Here is a 12,421-nt window from a genome sequence, read left to right as displayed (position 1 = left end):
TCACGATTCGGCGCACGCAGGCAACCCATAAGCGATCGCCGGCCGACATACACGTCGTCAGACAAGACGACTGACCGATGACCAACCAAGGTGGTCCGCACTCAAGTGACATGTATCGGCAACGGTCGGGCGAGTCGTGACTGTTCGGACCTTCCTGCAGCCGCGCCCCGACTGAACTTCGCCGTATCCTAAGCCAAACACTGTCAGATCCGAACTGCACTGCCAGCGCCTCCCAACTCGCTGGCAGATCTGAACTCACCCCAAACACACGACAACCGGGAAGTAATGGCAGCCAGCAAAGATAATACGCCAGTGCTTATATCGATAAGCGCAGCTGCTACCGCTCACGGGCAGGCAAGGCGGCAACTCAGTTACACCAGTAAGGGAAATTAACATAACGAGGTGGTAGTAAAGGAAAAACAGGATGTCAAATGAGATACTCGTATATCACGAACACGAGTCACGCACGCCTCAAATATGTAGACATAAAGAATAGAGATGTAGAACGTTAATAAAGTTTGTTTTATACGAAAATTTTAAGAGCGTTCACATAAAGAATTCGAAGGCGTCATTTCCTGCAGCCTCTCGTAAGTATATATTTCCTCGAGCGATTAAATCTAGATGCTTTGAAACCTTTGGACGACAGTTCTTATTCTTTCAGTTTCCAAGAGTGTGAAGAATTTGCTATACGACCACTGTCAAGAACATTCGCTATGAATTTTTCCTGTTTCATTAATAAACGCTATTAACATTGCTTGTTCCTGCATTCTGTTACTATACTTCGGCATTTTAATGAAACGGATGTTGTCTGAGAACGTCACTCTCACAGTTCCGATGCCAAGGCGCACAACAGGCAGCTCTCCTAACACATCCAGTTTTGACGCTGACGAGTGCTCGTGATAGGCATGACTCAGTGAAGGAACAAATAGCCAGGAGTGCTGCTGTTGACTCACATTGCACTTAGCCACGGGCAGTCAACTAAGCAAGGAAGTCGCTCGTGTGAAAGGGACCCTAGCGGCGTGCAGAGCGCGAGGTGAAACGGCGCGGTGCATCGCCCGGCAGACTTGCTCCGTAACGTTCGCTGGCTCACCCTCCTTAAATCGCAGCACTGCTGCACGTATACTATCGTGCTAAACATGGTCGCCAGTGTCGCCCTAACCCGCAAGACAGGGTTCAGATACCCACTTCTTCCATACCACTAATCACTGGCCTGTAGCAATCCACCTACCTTCGAGAAGCTCTCAGACCCGACCACTGGACTGGTAAACGGGCACAATATACACGCACTACACCGTCTCCACTAATTTGTTATATCTCCTCTACAAGCAAAACTGGAGAAGAACGTAAAGTAAAAAAGGGAGAAGGACACACACAAAACAGCACAGGTTTCCAGAGGAACAGATGGAATTTATTGTCTTCCATAAGTTCTCACCAAATCCGCCTCGTTGCCTTCAAACGTTACCTCATATCCCACTTTCTAATATGAGACATCAGCCGACTTGGCACAGATTCGCTCCCCTTCTCACAACCGAGACTCAAACACCGTCGACTTTATAAACGCCCGAGTTCCGCCCCACAGTGCGCACGACTCCCGCCCCACCCAGTCCAGAACTGCCGGCAGATTTTCAGCAAATCAGCCTTCAGAACAGAATTTCGGTATTTCAATTGGCCATTTTGTGGTAACGCACGTAGTACTTGCTGTAAGGCGTTGCTTTCTGCCACCCCTCTGAGAAGTTTCTTTTCCAAAGGACATTACCAGATACACGCCATCTTGCAGGGTCGGTCTAGACCACCACAATTTATCAGGATTAAGCCACAGAACAGACAGTTTAAAGAAAGGAAAGTAAAGGCGGCTCCTTTGGTTTTTATGAAGTCAAGTGTTGCGCTCAACGACATATTGAACGGAGTAAACGAGAAATGATAGTTTCTTATTACAACGGCTCGAAATGGGCACACTTACGAAACGGAAGTAGTTAACCGAAGAAACGAAAACTTTTACGAAATGAAGCGCTCTTAAAACAAGCTGCAATAAATCTTTAGTTAAGAACTTGTCACATAAGGTTTCCAATTCATTACTATTCGTATTGGTAAGCTGTGAGCTGTCACTGCTTTTAGCTTCACACGACAGTGTAACTACTTTTCTCCTTAAATATCGTTTTTTTCCTTCCAGAAATTTTAGTTTGCTCCTTAACACTCCTTTTCTGGGACTTTGAGCTGATAAATCAACTTCACTTCCAACTCAACCGACTGTAATGGGACGCTCTTGAAGAGTTTCAGTGTTTGAATCAGTGCCGGAATTTTCATTCATGTTTTCAACCTGAAAGAGGAACATAGATGTCATTTATTAGCATTTCCGGATGAATAGTCATTAATGACGATTGAAGGAAGTCCGAAATTTATTCGAAATAAATTGGCGTTCACGGGTAGCAGAGGTGGTTAAGGCGACTGCTCGCAATAAGCGGGAAATCCGTGTTCGGGGCCCGGACTGGAACAAATTTTCGTAAGTCACTAACAGGTAGCATATCTGTGGCTAACACAGCTGATGGCATTCGCAGTCAGCGAATTTATTTCAAATTAACGTCGCTATTACGTTAATGAAGACAGTATGCGGCATTAAAATTTGATTTGTACGAATGGTTTGAATTAGGCCCAGACCTCGAACTTATTGTATAATATCAACCATATATTGAAACGGTACAGTACCGCCCGACATTGAACATAGGTACAACATACTTCATTATTTTTGTCAGGACAACACATTTAATTGTAAAATAACTCAATTTCAATTAATACAGCGAAGCCGGAAAGAATGACAATTTATTTATTTAATTGATCACATGTGCACTCCCACAAAATAAATCCCTACATTCAGTTTAGTGAGATCTGTGAAATGAATGAATGGATGGTCGTCTGCTAACCGCAGATAGTGAATGTGAATATATGATCATCTTTGAGACGATCCTTTGACCACCTTTGGTGGGACCAAAGAGACGAAATTTACCTGAGCTTTGAGCGCCTGAAATGTGGCTGACCAATACGGTAGCACGGTGCTCCCCCTCTTTGGTAGAGGTGCGAGAGAACCTGAAGAACGGCCATGTTTCAGCACTCTGCCGCTGGATCTTGTGCTGTTAAGACCTGTCTTAGGTGTGTTCCATAAAGACAAATGAGTGGAGACATGGTATGCATGTGGAATATTTAAGAGTAGTTTGAAATAATAATTTCTCTATTTCAGGAACTTTTGTGGGGAGAATTAAATGTCAGGCAGGTAATACTAATGGGATCATAGTAATCTTCGGAAGTGACCAACGGTCACAATGAAACCACGTGTAGCAATAAGTTGAAATACTTCTGTGTGCTTAAATTAATCTGAATTACTAGCGTGTGTACCATAAGTTGAAATATTTAAGAGATGGCGTGTGCAGGACTTGAAATTAGAGACGAGTACTTCCACGTGGTGAGTACTGTGTGAGTCTCAATCTTTGTATGAGACAAAGGATAAAGAGAAGTACTCGTCCATGGTATCAGTTGAGGACTCGCGTGTGTGATGAATATGTTCTTAATATTACTTTGCGTGTTATGTTTCCGTGTGACGCTTCATTCAAACTATAATACTCTGAGGGAGAAGCACGGTGTGTCAGCCGTCTATCCAGCAACGCCACTTGGCTTGCATTGCACAGGAAGACGTGCATATATCTCCAGTGTTCATAGTAGGAAAGAAGAATTACAAAGTGGGGCAGTGTCGTGTGAAACTGGGATGAATACTAATTGAAGTGGGAAAGCTGAAAGTGATAATGTTGTGACTATTCCTTGTGTTGTATGTTGTAGTGTGGTGTATGTCATGTAATTTAAGTATGTGTGGTTTGCATGGGAGAGTAGCAAGGTAGTTTCAGAGGTACTGGGTTATGCTTGTTCCTTCTGTACCGCTCGGTCTGGAGGGAAGTTTCGTGATGATGATTGTGAGAGTCGAAGTGTGAGATATAAAAAAAAGATCCACCATCCTATCCAGAAAGTGCACGGTAGCGTTAATTACGAGACCATAAGATAGAGAATCACCAATGTAAAGCCATGCCCACTGGGCGGAATTTCTTATGTGTTATTGTTGTAGGTTATAGAATTTGTGTGTATAGGTTATAGAATTTATCGGAATAAATAAGATAGTGAAAAGGAAAAGATTGGTGGCCTTTTCCTTCGAATTGTATGTTGTCATGATATCCAGAATTTATAATGTGTGCGCCACTCATATTCAGCGCGATGGCCACGTGTTGATAAAACCCGTCAAATAAAAAAAAAAAGAAAATGTGGTATTGCCAGTGCGTAGTGAACAGTCAGAGTTCTATAAATTACTGATAGTCAGAAGTGCGTTTCCGTTGCGTATTATTCATATAGGAGGATAGTTTGTAACTTAATTGTGAGTACGAGAGTTCATGTTACTCGACAAATAAGAATGAATCCACTCGCTTGGCAGACCACTCATCTTGCAGGCCTGATTGCTTGATGCCACAGTATGAGCAAGGCATGTGGGTGCCTCTCAATATGTATAATAAATGATGACTGATGAGTGTTACAAAGTAACTTTTGTCAAGCTTTGTCCTAAATATGGGATGTGTTTCAGCTGTTCCATCATGAAGTGTTGCTGTGGAGTGTCTCCTTCATCATTTTCTTCCAGCAGTAAGCAGAAAATAAACTACGATCATTAATTTGAGAAATGTGCATTTACTTCCAGGAATTATGTACCACTGAGCTGCAGGCTAATTTCACCTGGGGCCATGGGTAGTGCGCTCAAATAAAATACTCGAACTTCTATTTTCTTCATACTATTGTGAAATGTGGCTTTCATCAAACCTAAAAAAAAATTTAAAAAATCGATATTTTGGCTACATTTAGTACACAGCAACATATCACTTAAAATGAACGAAATGTAAAGTAGCCAGTGAGCACATTTTTCACCACAAACCTATCAAATTTTACGCACAGTAACTATGATCAATACCGAAAAAATAAATACTTCGTCATCGAGCTGTGATAAGAAACTATATGACACGAAAGGGCTCAATTTCCTGCGGCAATCAATTTCCTCATAATGGGATCCGAGGTATTACATACAGTAGTGAGAAACAGCGCAGATTCGAAGCAAGTCGTTTGTAACGTTTTAAAGGAAAAAGAGAACTTCTATATAAATACTAACTCCAATATTTGATCTAGTTTTGCTTCATTTTGGAGGTACGAATAATTGCAATAGAGAGTGATACTACAGATGCCGCATGAGCGAATCAAAGTGGTAGTGGTCAGAATGAATACGATTAGTGCAGATGTAGAAAAGTTCAGTATAAGAGGCGAGACAGGCTCTGACAGTACGCAGCGAGAGGTTTATGCCAACCAGGGGGAGATACAATCACTATTACAGCTTAAAGTGGCGCAATTAGAAATAAGTAGGAAACATAGGGAAGAACTAGCACAGTTGCAATTAGCGTGCAGTAGCGAAGGTGACACACCACCAGGTAGATTGCAGAGGGAGAGTGAGATAAATTCAAAAAACGAAAAGAGGCAGAAAGAAGAAGACGAACTCAGAGAGTTAGAAGAACGGTTGTGTCGGATAGAACAGGTGGCAAACCCAACTGGGTATAGTCCAAGGCTGTCTCAACTTCAAAATTCATTACCTTCATCGTGGGGAATGCTCCTCAAAATGAAGATTGAGTGTAACCATTTGAGGGACGAGGCTAAAGCGAAAATGCAGGAAGTTATTAAAGACTGTAGTAGCTATTTAAATGAATTCTGGTCGAAAAGTAAGCAGGACCAGGTTACGCAAAGCATATTGAAGATGCCAAATTGTAACGAAGGTGGTATGAGAGATCCAGTGGCGTGCTATCAGGAAATGCTGAGACGAAATAGGTATTTGGATGTGCCATACGAAACTGGGGAGCTCATTAGGATTTGTATAACGAAGTTACCAGTGAGATTGCGCAGAGATATAGTGATACCAGGCAGAGGCTTAGACGATTCTTCGTCATTTCAGCACTTGTTACAGGAACTTGGTAATGAGAGCAACATCGTAAACGGAGATACGACTCATAGGTCAGACAGAGTCGAGGATAGGAACAGCAGAAACTATCAGAATGACAGGAGAGCATGGAATCCTGGCATTTCTTTCTTTTCGTAATAGATTGAAGGATAGGAGAAACTAATCCAACATATCAGCCTTTAGCATGTTGCCTTAAAACACTTGCCGCTGGCACTGAAAATTGTCTATGTAGGAGACATACTCCACTGATATGTAGGAATGCAAATACCATACTTCTGATCAGAGAGTAAAACACCAGTAATGGCATCTGTTAGGCTGGTCTCTCAGAGCAAAATTTGCAAATTTTTATTTCGAACACAAAAGTAAAAGGACTGTTTCCTCAAAACAAACCAGTTGCTAAAAAAAAAAAAATGTTATGTAATAGTGCCAATGAGTCCAGTTTAATTAGTGTGATTTGACTATTGTAGGTACTTAACACGCAATGTAAAAAGTCAACATTGTGATCGAAATTTTTAAATTAGATGCCATCTGATCTATAGTATGTCATTGTCATAGTGACAGTTATAATGAGGTGCTGTGTATGGTTGTTCGGAATCTGGTGTTAGGGAAAGAGACCACTAGCACTAAAGTTTCTAACACTTGGGCTGTCCCATCTCTCCCAGCTTGTATACTCTCTGCACACATTTAATTTTCATGTAAGCTCAGATTCCTAACTAGCAAATTCTTTACTGTGTATAGTGGACCATTCAGAGTGAGGCGGATTGTCCAGGAAAATGCTGTACTGATTGAGACGATCAAGGGAAAACAATCGTGTGGGCTTCGTCACATTTCTAACATCAAATTATGGAAAAGGTAAGGGTAGATCGAAAGTAGGCAAGTTATGGTAGATAGTTAGTGTATTTATTTGTGGTGTGTAACGTTGTGCAGGGTCAAATCGAACATAAGAATTTTTAGGCGGGATGTCAGGAAGTATGACGGAATAAACTGGTCGAATGAGTCATGAACAGGAGTCGACAGAGTGGGGTATGTACGTATTTTTTGTCATATGAATAAGGATCAAGCAGAAATGACGTGATGAGTAATGAGAGGATAAATATGGTAGATAGTGAGAGAAGCGACGTGATAAATAGTAGTTGAGAAAGGTGATATTTAAGGAGAGAAGCGACGTGAAGCAGTGTGATTAATAAAGAGAGATTCGATGTGATGAAACAGTGGTAAATAAAGGTGAGTAGAATTAAAAATGTGGAGATGTCTTAGATGTATGTTACAGAGAGGCCTGTGTATGCTGCAATAGAGATTGATGACAATGGCGAAGGAAGACCAGGAAATGATGAAGTAGTGGACAGACGGAGAGCCGAAATACGAATGACGAGATGAGGACAACTGCACAACGTGAAGGGACATGAAGGGAGTGTGAGATCCAGATGGTGAACGTTGTGGAATACTGACGTAAGATGTAATATAAGTGTAAATCTAATTCTTACCATAACATTTTCAATATGAGAAAAAATAATTTTTTTTGTTGTTGTTGAAGCCTGGTACCAGTATAACTAATCAAAACGGTACCAAGAATGTGTACAGTTATTTTGCAGGATGAAAAATTTGTGTATTTTTTGTTCTTAGATGAAATGTCGCAATTCTAAGTTGATATTTAGCAGGATGAATAATCGGTAAAGTGAATGCAGAGGTAAGCCGATGGAGAGAGGTGCCAGAGTGAAAGGACGAATTCGGAGATTGGAATGCTATCTCTGAAACAGCTTCATGTGTTATGTGGTTGAGTATAAGGGAGCAAAGGTATGGTATGTTAGCGTGACTGTGGTGGTGTTAAGGTTAGCTGACTTCTAGACCTATTCTGTTAGTGTATTGATGGATTGAATGAGAAGGAAAATGTGATGTCTGGTGAGTGAGAGTCGTAGAGTAGTGTGATCAATGAGCACACTCCTGTAATGGGGATGCTACCAATCCATAACTAAAACATTATTGTGTTATTGTTTGATTTGGATGAACCTCGATGGCAGGTCAGGATCTGACATCATGTGGATGGTTCATACATGTCCTAGAAATGTTGTTATATATAATAAAAAGGTAAAATATATAAAAAGACACTAATTTCAGTCTGTCACAAGCACAAAGGTGCATTGTACGTTGCAGATTTAGAGTCATCAGTTTCTAAAATGTTTATTGTGTTAGGATGTTAAAGTAGTTTACTGTTTAACAACATGTGGTAGGTAATTGTGAGCTGTGTAGATTATTTCTTATTTTTTGTTAAAACATTTTCAAGGGGTATTAATTTCAGTTTGTCACAAGCACAAAGGTTCATTGTATATTGCAGTTTTAGAATCAACAGTTTCTAATATTTTCACTGTGATAGGATGTTAGAGTAGTCTACTATTTAATATTGTAATTATGAGCTGTATAGATTGTTTCTTATTCCTTTCTTTTTTTTTACACTTTCATGTTTTGTATGAGGGACGACAGGTACAATCAGTAGCACTAGTGGGGGCTGTATATAGAAAAGGGATAAATGTTGATGTTGTATGTGTAGAAATCTAGGGTGTATAATTTTATGTCTTTTAGAACAAAGATTCTGCTATTACCAATGTATCTAATAGATCATACATGTAATCAATGAGTATTTAAATAATGTAAGAATATCCTTTTGTCTGTAATGTTGCGAGATGCACGGAAGGGTCTGACTGATTGGGTGTCGTAGCGCTGAGGTACTATGCAGAACGCGCCCATACCACTAGCAGGGCCAAGCTGACGTCGCCATGGGAAAGGCGACAGAGCCGCGGCACTCCCCCCTCCACTGCCGGTCGAGGTACACTCCACGCGCCCGCTGCAGCAGGTCAACGGCCTGGGGCGACACGCACCTACCGCTGGCCATTCATAAGGTCCGCCACCCTTACGACTGGGGAAAGTATCCCACGGAGGCAACAGTTGGTGGTTTCTTCTGCTCAACGGCGGCGCCACGGCAGAATGAACGACGCGTGGCAGAGTCCGGCAGGAATTTTTTACCAGCAACTATTAACTAGTACTGGACTGTGGAGCCGTGAAACAAGATGACTGCTCGTGTGTCTCCGTAAGGTGGAAAGTGAAGGACTGGTGTTCCCCCGTTGTGAGTGGCGGAAAAGATTTTGTCTTTAGCAGACAGGACGATTGTTTTGTTTTGTCTTGACCACTGAACGGTGGGATCCATAAACTTTTGGCAGTGACTTGCTAAGTGTGCTTTTTGAATTACATGTGGGACGCTTGGTATACTTAAAGAGGACAGTTGTCGGTTGGTGACTAATTATTGTACGAATGCAAGAAACTAAAGTGGGACATTGACATTTGCGTTTGTAGTAGGAGACATTTCTTTAATTGGTGTGGGAATAAGTGCTGTTTGTTGGAACTTACGACTTTTAATTACACCATGAACTGAAAAGACAGAACCGTGGGTAATAGTATTTGTAGGGCCATTTCTGGACGACCAGATTCGCGTGGATTGTACTCTGAGAGTGACTATGACATTCGTGTTTAATGTGAGATACAGTTTACTGTTCAGTGCATGTTCAAAATGCCGATTTGAGTGACTTAAAGACTTTCGTCCGGGTAACCATGGGAGAGCTTTGGCACCGAGACAGTGTTTCTAGGGAACCTGTCAGAAACTTTTTTGATCCCAAGAAAATCACAGAATGAAATGATTCCGTGTGACTCACAAGATAGGTAATAATGTATTTGTACTTGTAATTGTGTAAATTTTTTTTATATGTTTCATTCCTGAAGGGACAGCAAGTGTAATTGATTTTATTAACATTTGTGTTTAGAACAGTTAGTGTTTTTTTTTTTGTTTGTTCTGGGTTACCAGTTCACGTAGCGTGTTTATTAGAATATTTGGTACAATGATGCTTTAATAATTGGCCAGTGGCGTAATACTAACGTAGCGGCTCTTGTTGCATTGGTCAGTAAGGTTGTCACAGGGGAGAAGAGTTTGCATTGCACAACAAATATCGGAATTAACATGCATTTTGATGTCGTGAACAGTAATGATCTTGTTGGTGTGTTGACTGAAGCCACTTATTTGCATTATTACAGTGGTGATATTTCACATTAAAGTGTAATGAAGGCTAGTCGAAATGAAAGTTCTTGTCATCTACATGTGTAACAATAGAGAAATGAGCCGTAGAGTGAGATACGAGAGCTACTGGTGGATTCAAGCACTTCTTGCTACCTATTTCCTGCGTATATTGATCAAAGATGATGGACTGACTAGCTCAGCAGCAGGTATTTGTACTGGTGGACAAGGATAAGGTTAAAGTCACGGTTGAGTAGTGGTGGCTATTGCTCAAGTGATGATAGTTAATGAGGTATGACATGATGTCTTAGATGAACTATATTACGTAACCAGTATGTAACTTGTGGTATATTTCATTGTTTTTCTTCTCAGTTTTATTTCTCTGTAGGTTTGATGTACATTTTAGAGTAATGGTATGGAGCCTGATATTCTACATGTAACTAGTGTACGCAATTTTTTATTTTGTTGATTTTGTTTTGTATTTAGACTTCGTTGTGTAAAGATAATTACAACGCAATTTATGAATGTCAGATTACTTGTTCTGTGTTTGGACGGTGAGCTATTTAAAATTTCATGAGTACAATTAGTATTTTTTTTATTTGTCATAGAATTAATGAAGTTTGGATTACTCATAAAAATAACAAAGATCCCAGTAACTAAGCAAATTTATATCTCCACATAATTTTTTTTATTTGTATGATGTAATGTTTTATATGCCATGTGGATTGTTGTAAATTTGTATGTGTATGTTACTCCGGATTGTGGAGAGTACAATAATGCAACAACTGTGTCAATAATTTGGTAAAGTAACAGCATTTGGTCGTCTATTTGAGGTCACCAGGGGCTAAGGTCTCCTCCTGGTTATTTTGATGACTTGCTACGTTTGTTCTAATACAGCTTTCTTAAAAAAAATGTTCGGAACTACCCTCACATTGCAAGGATAGTACCTTGCCATTTTTTTGTGCATGGATAGCCGGTGGTGAAAGGGTACAGTACCGCCCGACATTGAAAATAGGTACAACGTACTTCATTATTTTTGTCAGAACGACACATTTTTTTTGTAAAATAACTCAATTTCAATTAATACAGCGAAGCCGAATACCAGTGTGGGAGAGAATGACAATTTACTTATTTAATTGATCACATGTGCACTCCCACAAAATAAATCCCTACATCCACTTTAGTGAGATCTGTGAAATGAATGAATGGATGGTCGTCTGCTAACCACAGATAGTGAATGTGAATATATGATCATCTTTGAGACGATCCTTTGGCCACCTTTGGTGGGACCAAAGAGATGAAATTTACCTGAGATTTGAGCGCCTGAAATGTGGCTGACCAATACGGTAGCACGGTGCTCCCCCACTTCGGCAGAGGTGCGAGAGAACCTGAAGAACGGCCATGTTTCAGCACTCTGCCGCTGGATCTTGTGATTTTAAGACCTGTCTTAGGTGTGTTCCGTAAAGACAAAAGAGTGGAGACATGGTATGCATGTGGAATATTTAAGAGTAGTTTGAAATAATAATTTCTCTATTTCAGGAACTTTTGTGGGGAGAATTAAATGTCAGGCAGGTAATATTAATGGGATCGTAGTAGTCTTCGGAAGTGACGAACGGTCACAATGACACCATGTGTAGCAATAAGTTGACATACTTCCGTGTGCTTAAGTTAAGCTGAATTACTAGCATGTGTACTATGAGTCGAAATATTTAAGAGATGGCGTGTGCAGGTCTTGAAATTAGAGCCGAGTACTTCCACGTGGTGAGTACTGTGTGAGTCTCAATCTGTGTATGAGATAAAGGATAAAGAGAAGTACTCGTCCATGGTATCAGTTGAGGACTCGCGTGTGTGATGAATATGTTCTTAATATTACTTTGCGTGTTATGTTTCCGTGTGACGCTTCATTCAAACTATAATACTCTGAGGGAGAAGCACGGTGTGTCAGCCGTCTATCCAGCAACGCCACTTGGCTTGCATTGCACAGGAAGACGTGCATATATCTCCAGTGTTCATAGTAGGAAAGAAGAATTACGAAGTGGGGCAGTGTCATGTGAAACTGGGATGAATACTAATTGAAGTGGGAAAGCTGAAAGTGATAATGTTGTGACTATTCCTTGTGTTGTATGTTGTAGTGTGGTGTATGTCATGTAATTTAAGTATGTGTGGTTTGCATGGGAGAGTAGCAAGGTAGTTTCAGAGGTACTGGGTTATGCTTGTTCCTTCTGTACCGCTCGGTCTGGAGGGAAGTTTCGTGATGATGATTGTGAGAGTCGAAGTGTGAGATATAAAAAAAAGATCCACCATCCTATCCAGAAAGTGCACGGTAGCGTTAAATAATTACGAGA

This window comes from Schistocerca americana, chromosome 3 (genome assembly GCF_021461395.2).
Source record: "Schistocerca americana isolate TAMUIC-IGC-003095 chromosome 3, iqSchAmer2.1, whole genome shotgun sequence".
NCBI lineage: Eukaryota > Metazoa > Arthropoda > Insecta > Orthoptera > Acrididae > Schistocerca > Schistocerca americana.
The sequence above is the reverse complement of the archived record's forward strand: the minus strand, read 5'-3'. Positions refer to the sequence as shown.